This window comes from Lepus europaeus, chromosome 4 (genome assembly GCF_033115175.1).
Source record: "Lepus europaeus isolate LE1 chromosome 4, mLepTim1.pri, whole genome shotgun sequence".
NCBI lineage: Eukaryota > Metazoa > Chordata > Mammalia > Lagomorpha > Leporidae > Lepus > Lepus europaeus.
The window spans coordinates 153,418,127-153,431,336 of record NC_084830.1 but is presented as its reverse complement, the minus strand read 5'-3'; positions in this window follow the sequence as shown (position 1 = coordinate 153,431,336).

Genomic DNA, 13,210 nt, shown 5'->3' with positions numbered 1-13,210 from the left:
GCGTTCTCTGAGCGTGGCACTGGGGCACTGTCACCTGCTAACACCGGAAGCTTCTCCTCTAACAGGTCAGGAGACCCGGCCTCAGCTCGGGGCTTCTTGACCTTTACATCTTAACAGCCATCACTCTGTCTTCCCAGTTCTGGGGTTCTGTCTTATTTAGAGCATGAGATGGCTTGTGCCCTTCTCTGGTACATTTACTGAAGTTAAAATATTGGTGAACGTCTTTTTTTAAAAATTAGTTAATTAATTAAAATATTAGTGAATGTCTTTTTTAAATTAATTTTTTAAGATTTAGTAAATTCCGGAGAAGTGGTTGCACCAGTGATTCAGGGTAAGGAAATGCTGCTTTTGAGACATTCTTGCTGGTTTTTTTGTTTTGTTTTTTTTTTAATCTCTAAACCCCAGTGATCACCTCTGGCCTGGAGCTTTGCGTGTGACCAGGGATCAGCAGCGGGCAAGTTCGCACCGGTTCTGTGGGAGGGGACAGAGACAGGAACAGGGGCTGGTTTGGACAGTGAGGCTGAACAAAAGACCTGGGTTTCATAGACGCACATTCCTCCCTAAGTTCCTGGCAATAGCGAGGCAAGCCTCACCCACGTCGCCTCACCCACTGCCCTGCTGAGGCCTGGCTGGGATCCCTACTTTACTGAATTTCCCCAAAGCTCAGGTAGGGAAGGGAGAGGCCACGAGACTCAGCCCAGGCTCACAGCATGGGAAGACCCGACCCTCATTTGTGCTCAGCGTAACTCTACGTCCTCAAGCTCAGCATTTCCATTTTCCTTTGAGCTCTGTATAAAACAGAGCTCACAGCCCAGTGAGGTGATCCTACAGGGGAGCCAACAAGAAATTTCTAGCTTTGGGGATTGCCAAGGAAATCGAACCACACAGTTGCATAACATAGCGCCAAGAATGGATGTAATAAATAATTCCATGGTAGCAGCTTTGCTCTCTGTTAGTATCAATTTCCAGGCTCTCCATCAGCCTGGGGATAAACAAGTGACCCTGATGTTCCAGCCTTACTTCTCAGAGATAAAACAAAACAATGGCTTTCTATTTGGAGAGCAGCAGGCTTTTAGTTTCGATGTAAACAAATGGTGCCCTGACAAGTCCTGTTATCCTCAGATAAGAGACTGAGCTGAGGTCAAGCTTCCAACTTTCAGAAACATATCCTAAACAGGATTGGTAGGAGAGAAAAGTAGCAGAAACAGGGACAAAGGTGGCTGCAAATGTTAGGAATGAGATGCACAGCGAGCAGTGGCAGGTCCCAAGGATGGGATGGGTGGATTATGGCAGGGAGGCCTCCCGGACCGGCAGTCTGTAGATCAAGATTACAGGAACAGGGGCAACGTCATACATCATTTAAGCAACGACACAAAAAGTTGATTATTAACTACGTTGTGTTTGGTTGATAAGTATGTACAGATGTATCAAAATTGGAAGGCTTAATTGTTCAAACCAATTACTGAGACTTTGCGTGGCACAGGACTAAGGATAAGGTCACCAGAACTCATGCTTGTAATCCTATGTGGTCTGCCACCGGCCTGGGTCATCCAACCAACAGTGACCAAAGGATCACATCAGAAATGGACTGTCACTAGTTCCACAGACATTTGGAATTTTAATTTTTTCAATTAAAAGCTGTGGATTTTAAATTACACTTGATCTTAGCCAAAAGGCCGAGAAGCGATGTGTGGATTTTAAATTAAAACCTGAATTTTGGAAAGGAAGTTCACATGTCACCTGTGAATACGCCAGCAATAGATGAAAAAACTGTATTTATTTAAAATAAGACAATGGAAAGCTTTCCTTATTACCAATAAAACTGCATTGGAATAACCTCGAAATTCAGACAGATTGCATCCAGATGTAAATACCACTCACAATACAAAAGAAAACACATATTAATAATAATAAATACAAAACAGAGAGTGAAATTAGCAATTGCTTATATGACATACAAAGCACATCCCAAAGTTCTAAGTTATACACTATACAAGACTTCAAAGGCTGGTGGGACATTTAAATTGAAAATTAAGTTTCTGGGGCCAGTGCTGTGGTGCAGTAGGTTAATCCTTTGCCTGCAGTGCCAGCATCCCATATGGGCAACGGTTCTAGTCCCGGCTGCTCCACTTCCAATCCAGCTGTCTGCTATGGCCTGGGGAAGCAGAAGATGGCCCAAGTGCTTGGGCCCCTGCAGCCACATGGGAGACCCTGAGGAAGATCCTGGCTCCTGGCTTTGGATTGGCTCAACTTCAGCTGTTGCAGCCATTTGGGGAGTGAGCCAGCGGATGGAAGACCTCTCTCTCTGTCTCTACCTCTCACTGTCTGTAACTCTACCTCTCAAATAAATAAATGAAATCTTAAAAAAAAAAGAAAATTAATTTTATTTGGTTTCAAAAAAATTTTGAAATCTATGCATAGTTTTTTTCATAACTGACACAATGAACTTTTAGAAGACTCCACATATTTTAAGTTCTTCCTATGTAAAAAGTCATGGTCACCCACACCAAAGGTTTAAGCTTCCAAGATCAGAGTAAGCACATACCTAGAAGGGATAGTCTCTATTTTCATGAAGCTATAATAAAATGATTTAACATTGAATTCAACGGCAAAGTTGGCATACACAGGCATCTATGCATAGCCATGGTTATATCCAACCACGAATCTTCGTGTGTTTCATTTACATGTAGGCTTACTGAAGGTGACATTGACATGTCCAGATTTCACAAACGGACGTGAACCTTGGAGATCCTGTGGTCTGAGAAAGAGGCTGCGATAGTCAGAGCTGGGTGGGTTCCAACACACCAGCTAGGATGCTTATTAGCAGATCCACAACTTTAATCAAAATGTTTGGCTTCTGTGCAAATCCATAAGAAACAGCAAAGCCCTTTGGAGGAGAAGACGAGGTGCGGCCAGTCGAGCCTACCAGCGTCTGGCACCTAGTGTGGGCTCACTCAGTGCACCCTGCTGTCCCCAGTATCACACACACCAGCTTCATGACCCTACCAAGATAAGAGAGGCCTGGAGCAAGATCAAACAGCCAGGAAGGGGCAGAATTAGGGCTTGAGTCAAGGATTCTGGAATTGTCCTCGAGTGCTCTTTCCACTGAACCCCAGCTGCCCCGCCTGCTTCGTCTGGTTTGCAGATCCTGCTGTGGAGAGCTGCACCATCGGTGGGTCCCCCTGCTTCTGCTCAGCTGGCTTCCTGTGCACGGGGCAGAGAAGACACAGGAACCAGGTGCGGTGGGGGTGGACATCACACTTGGGCAAGGTCTTAGTTACAGAAACCCCTCTTGTGTTCCCTTCGTTTTCATTACAGCACAGCTCAGGGGACTCAGAAATCTCAGACGTGGGAGCACTCAGAGGCACACAGGTGCGGGCCGTGGCTGGGCTCACATTCCTGGATCAGGTGTGGGGGGCAGCACAAGCCAGTCTTGTTCACAGCCCCTCCCACAGCCAGCCAAGTGGCAAATGTGGACATCTGTGCTAGACTGCGGCTGTCCTGTTTGTTCAGGCTAATCTGTCAAGATAACCATTTCCCCATTCTCTTAAACACAGACTTCCTTGTTTAAACACTGTAACAGTTCTAACCGAACACACAGGTTTTAATCATTCTGTGTTAAGTACACTGGCCAGAGTCTGAGAAAAGAATCACACGTCTTCGGAGTACACTGGCTGCTTTTGCTACTTTGCAAATCCCAGGAAACAGGAGCGAGGGACCTGGGATGCCAGATAAAAAGAAGAGAACCCAGAGAGGAGAATCTGCAGCGAGTTTTCTGATTTCGATTTTCATTAGAAGTGCAGCCGGCAGCCAGGTCAGCTTCTGATGAAAAGGAATCAAGGCTGATCACCTTGTGTGGTTGCTTCCGGGAAAGCGCTGGCGGTTTTGCACATTTCAGTTCACCCTCCTAATTGCTCTGTGTGTGCTTAGGAAGGCAACAGTAACGCCTGAGCAGTTGCAAGGCTCCGCTAAGCCTTAAACGCCAGCCAGGCTGCTTCACATGCGAGCTCTCTCCCGGCAGCTCTCAGCGAAAAGCACAGCCCCAGTGTCCTGCACATCCTTCCTTCATTGAGGCGGTGTTCTGGATCATTTCCTAATACTTCAAAACAGAAACGGGACCAACTGGGGGAACCTTGCCACGGTGGAATGAGCAGCAATACCAACAACACTGAAGCTCCGGTTATATCCCTTCGGCATTGCACTTCCTGATGTTGCTTGCACAATGTCCAAACCGTCGCTAAAATATGAAATTAAAGAGTTCAGAAAACCTGATTTGTTTACCACCTAGAGAAACGTGACGGCTAAATAATCCAAACTCCACCTTCTGGTCCTGGAACTTAATCATGTGACTTTGAAAAAGCTTATTTGTTTACTTTTGTTTATTTGAGAGGCAGAGCAACAGGGAGAGCAAAAGAGATTGTGTCTGCTGATTCAGGCCCCAAATGCTTGCAACAGCCAGGCCAGAGACAGGCCAAAGCCAGGAGCCAGGAATTCCATTCAAGTCTTCCATGCAAGCAGCAGAAATTCAAGTGCTTGAGCCACCACCTGCTGCCTCCCAGGATGTGCATCAGCAGAGAGCCGGACAGGAAGCAGAGGCTGGACTTGAACCCAGGCACAGTGGGATGAGGCCATGCGAAGCAGTAGCTGTGCTGCTATGTCTCAGTCTTATGACTTTACGTTTTTAATTGTTTAATAGAGAAGCAGAGGCAGAGAGAGGGAGAGAGGTCTTCCATCCGCTGCTTCACTCTCCACATTGTCACAACGGCCAGAGTTGAATCAATCTGAAGCCAGGAGCCAGGAGCTTCCTCCGGGTCTCCCACATGGGTGCAGAGGCCCAAGCACTTGGGCCATCTTCTACTGCTTTCCCAGGCCACAGCAGAGAGCTGGATTGGAAGTGAAGCAGCCGGGACTTGAACCGTTGCCCATATGGGATGCTGGCACTGCAGGCGGTGGCTTTACCTGCTACGCCACAGCGCCGGCCCCAGTCATATGATTTTAAATAAGCCAATAACCTTCTTAAAACTTCAGTTTTTTTTTTAAATCTATGAAACAGGCATAAAAATCTCTCACAGAGTTTTTGTGAACATGAAAAGAGCTATCATCACAATGGTAAGAGCTTGATAGAGTGAACCCTCACTGTTTACTGGAGAATCCATTAACACCTAACATAATTGGATCCTGTTAAGTTCTGACGGACATAAAATCCAGATTAATAAACTTTATATAGAACACACACACCACAAACTGTATAATATTACAAATGCATTTATTATTCACATACCAAACCTGTTTCAGACATTTAATTCTCTGAGTGTTGGTCACACATAAAATTCCTTGCGGAAAAAGCAGCCAGGATTTACAGAGTTTTCATGGTCATCCTCACCCAAGCACTTGGGCACAGATGGGGGGCCCAGTCTGTAGATTCTGGCACATGGCCACCTTTGCAAGCTGTGGCCTAATCCATCGGCGGTTAGATGGCCCCACTGGCTGGCAGGTCCCATCTTCCACTCAAACGATAAAGTCAAGGTTGATGACACGGGCAGGCCCTTGGCATGGAGGCTAGGATGCCGTTAGGATGACTGGGTTCAAGTCCCAGCTCTGCCCCTGCTTCCTGCTTCCTGCTACTTCGCACCCTGAGAGGCAGTAATGATGGCTCCAGTGTTTGGGCCTCTGCCACCCCACACTGGGCTGCTGGACTCAGCCTGGCCCCGTTCTGGCTGGGTTGGACGTTTGGGAAGTGAACCAGCAGATGGGAGATCTCTATATGGCTATCTCTTTGTATCTGTCTCAACTTCCAAATAAAAATAATTTTTTAATTTTTTAAGATCTTGATGACAGGGGCCAGTGCTGTGACACAGCGGCTGAAGCCATCTTGTGCAGTGCCGGCATCCCATACAGGTGCCACTGGAGACTCTACTGCTCCACTTCCAATCCAGCTCCCTCCCGGTGTGCCTGGGAAAGCAGCGGAAGATGACCCAGGTACTTGGGCCCCTACACCCATGTGGGAGACCTGGATGAAGCTCCTGGATCCTAGTTTCAGCTTGGCTGTTGTAGCCATCTGGGAAGTGAACGATGGAAGATCTCTGTCTCTCTGTTTCTCTCTCTGTAATCTTTCAAATAAATAATTAAAAAAAAAAAAAAAAAAAAACTTGATGACAATAAAGACTAAGGGAAGCCGAGCTGTCATAGTGGCATAGTTTTGGAGTAGGGAGCAACAGAGACGAGGGCTGGGGGACGAGGAAACCAGGTCGACAGACCTACAAATCCAGGCTCCAGGAGCTGGGGCAGTGTGGTAAATGAGACTTCTAGACTTTATGGTCTCACGAATCCCTACATCCAGGACCCTAACTGGGGTGACCTGAATGTCCGCTAATGGCTTTGTAGCTGAAAAGAGTTTAACAGCATGATTTTGCCCTGGAGGCTTCAGAAGGCACCTGCAGACTGCACAGCACGGGCAGGCCCCCGTTATTTACGCTGGTACCGTACGAGCCTGGATGTCTAGTGACTGCTTTAGAGATCTTTTGCCTGTATTCTGACAGCTGCTACCAAATGGTGGAGGAGGACACTAATGAGGCCCAACCCACGTACTTGAAGGACACAACTATTTCGTAAGAAACTACTGTATGTAAAACATGTTGCCAGGTGAACGAACGCCGAAGAAGTTAGCTGGCCTCCAGAATGTCACAGCACTGGCATCTGGCGAGTTCATATGTATTACGAGATAGAATGTGATGAGCATTTTAGGGAAGAGCAAAGCTTTTACAATGATCCAGAAGAGGAAGAAGCCGCCGGTGCGTGGGAGAAGCACACTAGGAGTGAGGGAAAGCTGTAGGAGGGCCCGGCTTTCAACACTTTGAGATTCCAGAGGGATTTCAACAGGACAGGTGCAGCCAGGGCAGGCAGACGGCAGGGAAGCGTATGAGCTGGGACAGCGACTGCTACTTGAGAAAGAGCAAGTGTTGATAGAATGGCTGGTGTGGAGGGAGCTGGTAGCGAGAGATAAAGATGGAAAGAAGCGGAAAAGTCCGAATAGAGAATTCAGAATGTCTTTCTCAGGTAATGGAGCCTGGTGAGGTTTCAGAACACGGATGGATGAAATCAGCAGAGTTTTCAACACTTCAACAACCTTTCTCTGGAACTATGACTTTATCAAGATATCTTTATGAATCAAATAACCCAAGTCTATAAAATGAATGAGCAATAGAAACAGAGTAAAGGCTAAGAATGTAAATAGTATAACATCTAGGCCAAATGTGATACCCAGTTTGCCTTATCAGAGGAAGATGTCAGTTTTCTCCCTAATCATCATGTGAAGCCAGTTCCTGCGACCAATAGAACACAGAACACATGGTACCTGTGTGAGCTGTGGCGGCCACATAGAGTGAATGCAGTCTGAGCTACACGGCTCTGACCAGAATTTTCTCCTTTAATTGTTGTGTATAAACTAGCACAACAATCTGACAGGTGTACAGAGAGCTGTGTGCTGTTCAGACCCGTTCAGACATGACATCCACTTTTGGGTCTCTAGCCTAGAACATGTGTGTGTTTCTTTTTAGATTGATTTATTTATTAGAAAGGCAGAGTAACAGAGCCCAAATTAAAATGCAATTTTTTTAAATCAGAGGAATTCTTTATTTTTTTTAAGATTTATTTTTATTTGAAAGGCAGAGTAACAGAGGGAGAGAGAGAGATCTTCCATCCACTGGTTCACTCTCCAAATGGCGGCCAACAGCCAAGTCTAGGTCTCCTACATGGAGGGCAGGGTCCCAAGCACCTGGGCCATCCTCCACTACTTCCTGCATTAACTGGGAGCTGGATTGAAACGGCGCTCATATGGGGTGCCAGTGTGGTGGCAACTTAACCCACTGTGCTGCAATGCTGGCCCTGGGAGAGACTCTCAGGTAAAGGAGAGACCATCTATTTCACAAACTACAATACTTTTTTTACTTTTTGACAGGCAGAGTGGACAGTGAGAGAGAGAGAAGAGACAGAGAGAAAGGTCTTCCTTTTGCCATTGGTTCACCCTCCAATGGCCGCCGCTGCCAGCGCGCTGCGGCCGGCACACCACGCTGATCCGAAGCCAGGAGCCAGGTGCTTATCCTGGTCTCCCATGGGGTGCAGGGCCCAAGCACTTGGGCCATCCTCCACTGCACTCCCGGGCCACAGCAGAGAGCTGGACTGGAAGAGGGGCAACCGGGACAGAACCGGCGCCCCCACCGGGACTAGAAGCCAGTGTGCCGGCGCCGCTAGGTGGAGGATTAGCCTGTTGAGTCACGGCGCCGGCCACATACTTATTTTAATAATTATGAAGACTGTGGGAAAAACAGCAGTGTGCCTTTATTAACTGCAAAAAATCAGGCACCGGGGTCTTCACTGTGGTACAGCAGTTTTTTAAAAAAATATATTTTTATTTATTTATTTGAAAGTCAGAGTTACACAGAGAGAGGAGAGGCAGAGAGAGAGAGAGAGAGAGAGAGAGAGAGAGAGAGAGAGAGGTCTTCCATCTGCTGGTTCACTCCCCAATTGGCCACAACAGCTGGAGCTGCACCAATCCAAAGCCAGGAGCCAGGAGCTTCCTCTGAGTCTCCCATGCGGGTGCAGGGGTTCAAGCACTCAGACCATCTTCTACTGCTTTTCCAGGCCATAGCAGAGAGCTGGATCAGAAGTGGAGCAGCTGAGCCTCGAACCGGCACCCGTACGGGATGCCAGTGCTTCGGGCCAGCATGTTAACCCGCTGCACCACAGTGTCGGCCCCGGCACAGCAGTTTAAGCTGCCACCTGCAATGCTGGCATCCCATATTGGAACAATGGTGTGAGTCCCGGCTGCTCCACTTCATCAACCAGCACCCTGGGAAGGCAGCAGAAGATGGCCCCTGCTGCCGTGTGGAAGACCCAGATGGAGTTCCAGGCTCCTGGTTCCAACCTGGCTCAGCCCCAGCTGTGGTGACCATTTGGGGTAGTGAACCAGCAGATGGAAGACCTCTCTCTGTCTCTGTCCCTCAATGCCTCTCTCTCTGTAGCCCTGCCTTTCAGATAAACAAAATAAATCTTTTTAAAAATGATACATTGTGGTTACTAACTACATAAAGATAAACTTGTTTAGAAGCCTGGATGACACTGTATTTTTAAAAAAACGAGTAAAGCCAATTGTACTGAGATAATTACATTAAATGTGATAGGATTTTCCTTTATTTCGTCTTCCAAAAGGCTATTAAGTCATTATAACCATCAAAGAGCAAAGAGAAAAAAGGATTAAAAATAGATCTCAGAAACTCAACAACAAAACAAACAGCCCAGTTTAAAAAAAAAAATGGGCAAGGCCAGCGCCATGGCTCAACAGGCTAATCCTCTGCCTGCGGCGCTGGCACCCCGGGTTCTAATCCCGGTTGGGGCGCCGGATTCTGTCCCAGTTGCTCCTCTTCCAGGCCAGCTCTCTGCTGTGGCCCGGGAGTGCAGTGGAGGATGGCCCAAGTGCTTGGGCCCTGCACCCGCGTGGGAGACCAGGAGAAGCACCAGGATGCGCCTACCGCAGTGGCCATTGGAGGGTGAACCAACGGCAAAAAGGAAGACCTTTCTCTCTGTCTCTCTCTCTCACTATCCACTCTGCCTGTCAAAAACAACAACAACAAAAAAACAACAAAAAACAAAAAACAGTTAAAGCAGTGTCTCCACCTTTCTCAGCAACATCTTGTCCCTGGGAGGATTCACATTTCTAAACTATGTACAGCAACTAAGAAAAAAAAAAAAAAAAAGAAAAAGGAAAACAAAGCATTACCATATAAAACACAGCAAGCTAAGTGATGGCTGCACTATTTATCTCATCACTAATTCTCTGCTTGTGCTAAAACAGGTTCTCAAGAAAAGTCTGATTCAAAGACAGTACTATTTTTTTTTTACAGTTAGTACTATTAAATGATTCTGTATCATTTACAAGATAGCTTTTAGCATTCATTTAAATGGGGCCGTGGGAAGTATCACTAAATTACGAAATCTGTGTCTATGAAACACATCAAATTTGTAACTTGAATCAAATTGAACAGTTTTTAAAAATTTAAAAAGATAAATGGGACAACGTCTGACCAGGTGAATGTGCACAAGAAGAAAGGAATGTTCTCTGAGCCCATCCCCGCGTGCAGCCCCTTCCCAGCGCCGCTGGCTGCTGAGAGCCAGCACGGTGCATGGGAATTGCTTTCTGCGTGTGCAAGCAAGCGTCTTGAACTCTGCCTCTCCTGACGACTGAGAGGCAGATCTGCAGAGAGAATGCAGAGGCTGGGCAGCATAGGAGGAGGCAAAGGTTAAGAATGAGGAAAATGAGGCGGACAACCATGTGTGGCTGCAAAAAGAAAAAAAGGCTTCCCATTCTGCAGGGGCCACCTCGCCGACACAAACCCCAGAGAGGCCGGCGAATGAGATCATGTCAACTTCCTGTGTGTGCACAGTCATGCCAGCCTGCGTGCCTTTTGGAAAACCAAGTCATCCGTGCACCAGAGTTCACGGCGGCATCTCAGATGATGCCGAACTCCCCGGGGGCGGTCACTGACACAGGTCCAGGGGACAGGCCCAAGCAGGCTCCTCGGGGCGCAGCCCAGAGCCTTGTGAAAACTCACGGGGTCAGGTTCTGCATGTCAATGAAATCTGAACCTCGGATTGTCTCACGGGTCAAGTGAGTGGACTTGATTATGGATGGAGAGCCCTGCTTTTAAGAATCGCAAGATGGGGTTGGGCTGGTTTGGGGCTTGTGAAACATTTTTCAACGTTAAAAGGAGGCAATTCTGGGTTTGAGCAGTGCCCAAACTCACAGCAGATGAGACTCCGTGAAATCATTTCACAGATGAACTCTTAAGTCGGAGTTTTTTAAATTCTATTTTAATCCACGGATTAGTACACTCGATTTCTTTTATGACTTTTTCCCTCAATAAATTATTTTTCCTCTCCAGGAGTGAGAGTAGTTTGGGAATAGGACACCAATTCCCAGGGTAGGCATTACATCGTGGTAGACTGAAGGGCTCAAGATCATAATATTTTATGTCGGAATGAGGCACCCAGAATCTAATGCTGAACAACATTATTCAATTGTTTTACAGGCAAATCGGCCTCGAAGCTACTGAACAGGAAGTAATATGTGGCTGTGGAAATTCCACATTAAAATCACATGTATATATAAATATCTTCATTTCTTTTTTTTTTTCATGGTGGTACTGGTCGCATATATGATTTTTTTTGGAAGTCTTTGTTCAAAGAAAGAATTGGGCTGGCGTTGTAGCATAGTAGGTTAGGCCACTACCTGCAACATGGTCACCCCATATGAGTGCTGGTTCGAGTCCTGGCTGTTCCACTTCCAATCCAGTTCCCTGCCAATGCACCTGGGAAAAGAGCGGAAGATGACTCAAGTGTGTGGGTCCCTGCACCCAAAGTATGTGGGCCTCTGCTACCCACATGGCAGCTCCGGATTTTGTTCCAGGCTCCTGGCCTTGACCTGGTCCAGCCACAGGTATTACAACCAGATGGAGAGATGAAACATTTCTCTCTCTCTCTTTCTGCCTTTCAAGTAAAATATAAATAAACACCCTTTTTTTTTTTTTTTTTTTTTGACAGGCAGAGTGGACAGTGAGAGAGAGAGAGAGACAGAGAGAAAGGTCTTCCTTTGCCGTTGGTTCACCCTCTAATGGCCGCCGCGGTAGCGCGCTGCGGCCGGTGCACCGCGCTGTTCCGATGGCAGGAGCCAGGTGCTTATCCTGGTCTCCCATGGGGTGCAGGGCCCAAGGACTTGGGCCATCCTCCACTGCACTCCCTGGCCACAGCAGAGAGCTGGCCTGGAAGAGGAGCAACCGGGATAGAATCGGTGCCCCGACCGGGACTAGAACCCGGTGTGCTGGCGCCGCAAGGCGGAGGATTAGCCTGTTGAGCCACGGCGCCGGCCTAAACACCCTTTTTTAAATGAAAGACTTTTTTAAAAAAAATGGAAAGATTCTGATGTTTTCCCTGGTTGGATGCCAGACTGGCAGCCATTCTGCCAAGTCAGAAATTGATGCAAGGTGACAGGTGTTGCTCCAGCCTCAAAGGGGAGGTCCCTGGACAACAAGGGCTCACTCCAGGTAGTCTGAAACTACAGTCGACGCTGCTACCTGTCCCCACCCTGCAACAGCCAAATCCTAGTCTGGCTGATGCTTTCCCAGCCCTGGCCCTGGCTCTTCCCTGGACAGACGGTCTGAGTTCTTCCGCTCTCCTTAATGACATGAGCTAGTCAACAAGGTCACCTTGCATTTGCTCCCAATCCCGTTCACCCAAGTTGTCTTTGTTACTATGATGATGCAATCTATTTAATATTCAAATCAGTGTAAAATGAAAGTGGCAGAAGGAAGAGATTTATATTTTCTCTGAAAGAGGGTTTTAAACGTGTCTTCCAATCCAGTGTGAATGCGGAAAATGCTGACGATGGATGAGATACTGAAAAATCTAACAGGACTTTTGTTCTCTGATTTCTTCAAAAGTTCTTTAAGGACCTACTCTACTTAAAAGAAATCAAAACAAAAGAAATTGAGCAGTTAAAATGCTCAAGAACAAAAAGATGAGCAAGAATCAGTGGGCCGGAAGGGGGCTGATGACCACACACTTGAGAGCTGTAAGTTAAAAGAAGGCCTTTCAGATATATGAGACCCATCACTCAAGGGTCCCTTTTGATGGACTTCCTTTTTAATTCCCCTTTAACCCACAGCTACCAATCCTCATTGGTGTTTGAGTAGCAGGATGTCTACTGTAGTAGATAGAGTGGCCCAAAGTAAAGGAGTTCAGACACGTAATTCAGGAAGGTCAAAGCAAGGAAGCCTGAGAACCTGACTTGGGGTGATGACAAGAAAGTAGGAGATGTGTACAAGAGAGATCACGGAGGAGGAACACGATCCTGAGTGTGCAGAAGGACTTAAGTGACTCAGGGGTCTGCGTGTGCGTGGGCCACAGCATCTTGCCAAGGCACAGGGTGTCCAGGAGAAGACGTGGTGGAGTGGACAAAGGGGACTCGGGCTGCGGGTTTATCAGCTTTGAGGTTGACAGTAGCACCAAGGAGACAGACCCAGATGTGGTCATGAGACACCGAGGTCACGGCAGACATGGGCTGCAGGGAAGTGTCGCGAGCTGGTGAACAAGGGGAGCCGGAGCAACAGAAACCCAAGATGCTTGACGGGAAATGGCATGCGGAGAGCATTCTGACGTT